The 7,926-nt window shown below is 43.5% G+C and overlaps 1 long non-coding RNA gene across 1 annotated transcript in view; it reads left to right on the top strand.

The window, feature by feature from the left end:
- The first annotated feature begins 4,849 nt into the window (after positions 1-4,849).
- The window catches only part of LOC102551026 (uncharacterized), a 7,251-nt gene continuing 4,174 nt past the window's right edge, over positions 4,850-7,926 (top strand). Inside the window, exons 1-2 of the long non-coding RNA XR_361128.5 lie at positions 4,850-5,115; positions 6,314-6,393. This is a non-coding gene — a long non-coding RNA (uncharacterized LOC102551026). The remainder of the gene's footprint in view (positions 5,116-6,313; positions 6,394-7,926) is intronic.

Raw genomic sequence — 7,926 nt, 5'->3', positions numbered from 1 at the left:
TTGTTTGTTTTGTAGCTTCCTTGTATATTTGTAGAGAAGGAAGTTTCCTTGTTTCAAATCATCAGGTATCAATTCTTGATACTGAAGAGAATTGGCCTCTTGGTAGTGCATACCTGTAATCCCATTATTCAAGAGGCTGAGGCAGGAGGACTGCTGTGACTTTGAGGTCAGTTTGGACTGCATGGTGAATTAGAGGGAAAAATGAACTTGATAGCAAGTCCCTGTTCAAGACAGGGTGGGGAAGAGAAAGAGAAAGAAAAATACAGTGAGACTAAAATAAGGCCAGGTCCCTTCTTCCTTTGTTGACCTTGACTGTGGCTGTGGAACACATCACTTCCTGGCATTGACCATCTTGCCAAGGTTTCCCCCTTACTAACGAGCATGACCAACTGTCCCTTCCTTACAGAGTCTTCCTTACAGAGTCTGTTCCTTCCTTTCTGCAGCTAGATGAAGGCAAAGGAGATGGGCCACACTCTAATACACCTTCTTCATCAGGGAAAAAAGCCATATTTCCCATCCCAGAAACCTGTTTTCTATTGGTTCAAAACCCTCTGCCTATGCCTACTCAAGATGATTATATGGGGCTCTGAGTTCAATTGTGCTGTGCCCCATGTGTGTTAATTTCATCTGTAGGATACCAAGGTGGCTCTGTTTTGTTTTTAACATGTTAATGGAACCCCAGGCTTTGCTCATGTTAGACAAGCTCTCTCCCGATGAGGTCCATCACAAACCTAACACCAGTGTTTAGTTTTATTTCCATGTTTTAAACAAGGTCTGGCCATTGGAGCCCAGGCTGGCCTCAAACTTATGGTAATCCTCCTGCCTCTGCCTCCCGGGTGTTGGATTACAAGCATGCACAATCATGTCCAACTCCCAACGCCAAGTACTTGATGGTAAGAATAAGTACTACAAGTGGTTGGCTCACCACTTCCAGCTCAGCTACTGCTTTATGAAAGAATATTCTATTAACTGATCAATGTAAGTATCTACAGGGGGTCGTGAATTATTATGTGGAACAATATGAATGTTATAGCAAAAAAAATAGTGACAGCATTCATCTCAAAAGCTAAGATATAATTAAGCCCATGATCATTTTATTCAGCTTGTATTGAATATGTAGTGTGTTCTAATCATTTCTCTAAATATGATAAACAATTCTCACATTACCATGAATTCTGGGCATCCTGTATATTATGGGATTTGATTTATATCTCCACTGATTAGTAACTTAACAAGAAAAACTCAGAGATTCCCACGGCAGTCCATCCAGCCCTAAGCTGGCCCCAACTGCCAGCAAGTTCTCCCTTGGGATAATTCACAATTTCACTCATGACAGCTATGAGAGTTATGATCGGCTCTCACCCTCACAAAGAAAATCAAGTTGCCCCTTTCTCTTACTGGCAACCATGTGTTCTAGTTGCCTTCTATGGTTTAGCTCAACGTAAGTTGAAGGGCTGTTGTTCTTAGACCTGGACATTGACAATTTGCCAAAGAGATGTTCTATTTCCTGTTACTGTGTCAGAAAGGTGTGCTTCCTAGGTCAGTTCAAATTTTGTTAAGGTGCTAGAGTATGGCCTTTCTAGCCTCTGATTAGAAATGCAAGAAGAGCAACTTAATTTTTTGGGCTCTTGGTGGTGAATCGCAAAATCCATAAAAGAAAGGTCCAACTTCTGGCCCCTGGCATGGAAGACCTTGGCTTTTCATCCTGACTACCAATCCCCTTTATTCTCTGGAGGCAGCAGCTCTCAGAAGCACTGCTGATTAAAGTGTTTACTCACTCTGCTATGAGGAAATGCCCAGCTTAAGTAGAAGGGGGTGGGGAGATGGCCAAAGGAAATAGCCGGAAAAAAAAAAAAAAGACACAAAGTTTTAAAACTTAATTATGCTTCAAGACAATAAAATAATTTGTTCAAAATGTTTATGGGAAGTGAGTTTGAATTCAGATTCTCTTCCCACTCAAATGATCAATAGCATGTGAAAGGGCAAAGTTTCCTACCCATGTGCTCACCATGAAAAGTTGGTCAAGAAATTACTTTGGCAAAACAAAACAAAAAACAAAAAAACAAAAACAACAAAAAAAAAAAGAATTGAAGAAAGGGAATAAAATACGGTCAAAGGAATAGTGTCGGTCAAATGTGAACCAGAAGGGGAAGCCATTAGGCTGCGCAAGCAGAGAATTATAGAACCAGAAGACCGAACTTTTGTTTGGCTGGGCTCATTTATATTTCAAGGAAGGCTCTTCTGGAAAAACTCACAGCTCTCTGAAGACTTTTAGCTCCATTTAGCAGGGCCTTTGGTCCATCTCGTCTTATTCCACAGTTTCAAATCCACTTACGTGTAGCAGTGGCACACGCTGTGATTGACACCAGCAATTTCCAGACCCCAGCCTGGTGCTTTGTCAAATGATCCATCTCTAGCCGTCCCCTAGGGGTTTCCTACTAACAAGGAAGAGAAAATGGCCGATGTCAAAGATCTTCAGCGTGTACTATTCTTCAGAGGCAAAACTTAGGACATGAGATTAGAATAAGTAAAATTATGCTTTTCAGAACCAAACAGGAAGAATATTTAAGATCAAACAATTCTTGCCAATTCAGGACAAACATAACTAATATTGTTCTGGGGTACCTGTGGAAGCAAGACAAGATGAAAATCTGAGTTCCTCAGCCAGGAGCACTCTGGTGATCTCCTTGCCGATGGATACCTTATGCCCAAAGAGACTCGCCCTCCTCTTATCAGGGTGAGCACCCAGGATGTTCTCACTGGCTTACTTCATTAGTCCACATTCCTTACATATTTGTTTGATGATTGCATATGACAGCCTGGCTCAGGGACAGGTGACTATGTAGAAAGCATCAAACCCAGCCCCTTCTTTCTTGTCCCGAGTGGTTTAGTGCCAGCCCAACACTGTCTGCCCTTCTTAACCAACAAGTTCTGCAGCTGGGAAACTTGGGAGTTGTAGTGCTAGTATGATCTTGGGAGTAGAATGGAGAGGGGGATAGAAAGGGTATCTTACTAACATTTGCAGCTACTTATCAAAAGTGTTTCTGCTTACCTCTTGTAACAGTTTGCTTAGATGGTCCAGGCTAGGTGCAGAACTTGGGAGGTATGGGTGGAAGAATCAGGAGTTCAAAGTCATCCATGATTACATAGTGAATTCATGCAGTCAAAATAAACAACTAAATAAGGTCTAAAAAATACAACATTGCAACCCCTGTGTTGCTTTGGTGTTTCTTATTGAGTGGTACCCTCAGCAACCATAGAGCTATCTGGTCTACCTCTTAATGAATTCCAAACACAATCCCTTTGAAGAACAATTCTAAGGATTTATACCCATAACATACACTCCTAGCCCCACCTCCTGTTTCCAGGGCACCTGTAAGTGACTCATTGGCCTTGGCCACCAGAATGCCCTGGTGACAGCTGAGAGATAAAGATAAGGACTGCGGGCCTCCCTTCCCTCAGGGCATTGTGTCATATTCAGGGAGTTCTAACCACAGAAGCTGATAAGAGCTGGGCAGACTCACTTCCCCACAAAGATAGTTTCATACCCAATGATGCCGGTCCTGAATCCGGAGAGACAGTACAACCTTATAAATATTTACCTTGCCACGTGGCAACAGGGAGGTATGAGAGAGGAAGAGATCTAGTTCACCTTAAGGACATATGTGTCATTCCACTCTCACAACAAATATTGAAAAATATGGTTGTCTAGGCTTGGTGGTGCAGGCCTTTAAATCCAGCACTGAGAAGGCAGAAGTAGTTGGATATCTGTGAGTTCGAGACCAGTGTGGTCTTCAAAGAAGATTCTAGGACAGCCAGGGATATACAGAGAAACCCTGTCTCAAAACCACCTTCTACCCCCCCTCCCAAAAAAAAAAAAAAAAAAGAAAAAATGATTACTGTACCAGAAATGAAAACCATGTGGTTGCTGAACCCATTTAATTTCTGATTCATCTGCTAACCCAGGAACATCCAGTGATGGGCCATCAGGCTTGCTGGCATATGTGTAGTTAACATGGCTTACCCTGGAGTTCAGAGTCAGCCTTCCTTACACAAATAAGTTATCACAGCTCCACTGAGTTTCCTAGTTATGCTGCCAATCTCCCCACATTTGAATTAAGGAAACCAGGGGTCCGGGGCTTAAATCAACAGCTACAAAACACAAAAGAGAGAGAGGACATAGCACATGACCCTACTACGTACTCTACTGGGAACTGGGGAGAAAAATCCAGTGTCTTCAGAGATCAAGTTAAGCAGGAATTTCTCAGAATCTGGAGTCACAAGTCAGGTGTCTCTTTCGCAGCTGATAATGGGAAAGACTTAGCTGAAAGGCACGGCATACTTAAAGGATATAAGAGGAGAGTCTCCATCGTTAAAAACTCATACAGTGATTCAGACTTTTGTCTCGGTGGAGACAACATCATCAGCTTTGCCAAGTGTCTCCTCCACTCCAAGTACAGGGACCTAAAGTAGGGAAGGCCCTTTCATTGACTACCACACACCAGGCGCCATCTTGTGGTAAGTCTCTCAGCAACGTGGAAGAAGCCACAGACTAAATTTTTTTCCAAAATGGGCAGTAGTGGACAATTTTTGACTCATTTAAGAAAACACCACTTGTTTTGACTCGTTTAAGAAATTGCTTTCCCTTCCAATTAAAAACTACAAAAGAACCCATGACACCCTCCTGGGGATCTAAGAGTTACCAAGTATCACTTAAGATTTCTTCACCCCAAAGTCAGCAATCTTTAGAAAAAAGGAAGAAAATTTGAGGAAGTGACTTGGCAGTTTTACAGAAAAAATACTCTTTAAATGACAATGTATACCCCTTTTATTGGAGAATCGTCACCCAGAATTTTAGGGCCTAGGCTCTGTTGCTCTGTTTCCTGTCTGGATGGTTTAAAGGGAAGAGTGTGCTCCACATATGGTCATGGTTTCACACAGCCCTGGAGGAACCTGAGGTCTGAGCATGTGAATCCTAGTTCCTACTTACTTTGTTTTCCAGAAATTATTAACCAAGGCCATCCCTGTGGATCTTATTAGAACCAGGTGCAGGCGATCCACTTACTTAAGGAAACTTTCCCATAACTGAGTGTACCGGCGAGACCAGGATTGAAGGTAAGGTCGACAGTTAGTCGACAGTGGATTTGAGAGCTCAGGTTTCTACAGTACACCACACTGGTTAGAGGTGGTGCTAGGTTCCGTATTTTGTGTGGTTACAATACTAACATGTTTGTAGACAGTGTCATAGAGCTAGACTATGTTTAATGTTTTTGTTACTCCACCTAGCAGCAGACTCCCAATTTCACTGTTAGCTGGGATGCAGTTACTATAACAAGAAGAGGCTTGGATCACAGACTTGATGTTCTAGTCCATGACCAATTGTGTCTATAGCTTTGGACTTTCAGCAAGACACCACATCATGGTGGAATTGTATGGTGGAGCTAAATAACTCTCCCTATGAGTAGCACTATAAAGAGAGAGGAAGCCAGGATTTCCCAGCCCCCTTCAAGGGCAATAATCTAAAGTTCTGAGGCATTGCACTAGGTCCAATATCTTAAAGTTTCTGCCACCTCTCAATAGTGCCCATCGGGGACCAGGCTTCTATAAGCCTAATGTGCGGTCTACAGGCTGTGCATGGAACCCTATTCTGCTAACAACAGCTCTAACAGCAGCCTAGCACAAATTTAGAAGCTTAGTTAGAACATTAAGAAGTATATGTGTGTGTGTGTTTGTGTGTATGTGTGTTTGTGTGTGTGTGCGCGTGTGCGTGCGCGTTCCACATATTCCTTTACTTTTATTTTATTTTATTATATTTTTTACTTATTCACTTTACATCCCACTCAATGCCTCCTCCATCCCAGTCACCCTTTCCCACAATCATTTTCCCATTCCCTCTCCCCTTCTCTTCTGAGCAGATTGGGGCCCCCTGGGTATCCCCCACCCTGCATGCCCAGTTTTTTAAATGTGCATTTTGAGAGAGTAAACCCAGACCCTCATGCTATAGATGCAAAGTATTTCTGTAGCTTCTCACCTCAGTCTCAAGAATTTTTTTTTGATTTTTTTGTAATTTACACTTTTTCAAGCATGAACTCTGTAGATAATATTGTTCCTTCATGCCTGCAACATACGGACCTCTGACCATTTTGCAGAAGAACATTGATTAGCACAAGATCCACAGACTTTTTCTTCCTGTTCGTGTAAGGGGTGGGCTTAAGGGACATTCACCAGGCAAGCTATTGCATGGTAGTGGATAGCTTGCAAAATATCACAGCTTCCGCACTAAAGCTTTGGAAGTCCTTCTTGTCCTTCACAGGGTCAAGTTCATAGGAGATATTCAGAGGAGGTTCGAGGCTGTCTGGCAGTTGACCTGTCTCAGTCTGATGAACAGAAGAGGTAAGGCCAAGACCACAGTGGCATTGAATAAACACTTACTTGGTTGTATTACAAAAATGTTTAATCAGAATTCTTTTTTTTTTTTTTTTTTTTTTTGGTTCTTTTTTTCGGAGCTGGGGACCGAACCCAGGGCCTTGCGCTTCCTAGGTTTAATCAGAATTCTTAACCCAACTCCATGAGTTCTTTTCTTCAAAGTAAGAGGTAACAATTATCAACCACCCACTGGCGTCCCCCAATGCAAAGAATTCCACTTGAAGATTAATTTGTAGAGCCCACAAGACGACAGGGGAGACAGAGTAAAACTTTTGCATGATCCCAAATCAACTCCCAGGGAGAGATTCCAGAAGTGCCTGAGTACAAGTGACCTCTGGGTCTGACTTTTGGTGTCTGAGAGCTAGAAATGGAAGGCCACAGACAGTAGGTAAGGATGTGGTTAGACAAAAGGGGATCAAAGCAACAGGGCTGGGAGTCAGCCAGCCGCTCCTGAGGAGGGACTTCCTTTTTGGGGAACTACCACCACCACCATCACCACCACCACCACCACCACCACCACCACCACCACCACCACCACCACTACCACCACCACCACCACCACCAAAACCATCACCCCACCACCAGCACCACCACCACCACCACCAAAACCATCACCCCACCACCAGCACCACCACCAACAACAAAACCATCATCACCACCACCACCACCGCCACCACCACCACCACCAAAACCATCACCCCACCACCAGCACCACCAACAACAACAACAACAAAACCATCATCACCACCACCAGCAGCAGCACCATCACCACCACCACAAAATGCCCTCTCTTTCTTTGCCAGCTGGCCCCTGCCTCTGCTGTCCCTACAGAAGATTCAGGGAAAATGGATAGAGATAGAAGAGGTGACAGCCCGCAGGATAACCCCCCATAAGGACCCAGCTCCCCACTGCCTGCTTTCACATCTCAGAAACAGAGAGTACATTTTCCTGGGGGCTATCCTGGCCAACTAAGGAAAAGAAAGGGTAGATAGACACAAAGCAAAGGCTTCTTACAAGAACTGAACTTTCCACAAGAACTGAACTTTCCATGAGGCAACAGGTGCTTCTTTCTCTGCTACTCTCAATCCAGTGTGGATCACGCTGACCTGCTGGTCTAGGAGCAGTCGATGGGTGGAAGGCACCTCGTGCTTTATGTCAAGTGAACACTTTGAGTCTGGGCATTGTGGAGGGATGGTTTTATGCACTGTGTATTCAGATGTTGATTGATATGTCCAGAGATCTGGTTGTAGTCCTAAAGTTAGTGTTGCCATGATATTTAAAGCATCTTCTGTCTCTGTGATGTGTAAAAAAATTTTTTTCATCACCTGTGATGGGTTAATAAAGAACTGATTCATCCTCTAGCTGAGCAGAAGAGAATAGGGTGGGATTTCTGATCCCTGGGTGTCCCAAGGGAGGTAGGGGGTAGTGTCTTGGTTAGGGTTTTATACTGCTGTGAACAGACACCATGACCAAGGCAGTTCTTATAAGGACAACATTTAT

Source organism: Rattus norvegicus, chromosome 17, assembly GCF_036323735.1.
Source record: "Rattus norvegicus strain BN/NHsdMcwi chromosome 17, GRCr8, whole genome shotgun sequence".
NCBI lineage: Eukaryota > Metazoa > Chordata > Mammalia > Rodentia > Muridae > Rattus > Rattus norvegicus.
The sequence above is the reverse complement of the archived record's forward strand: the minus strand, read 5'-3'. Positions and strand labels throughout refer to the sequence as shown.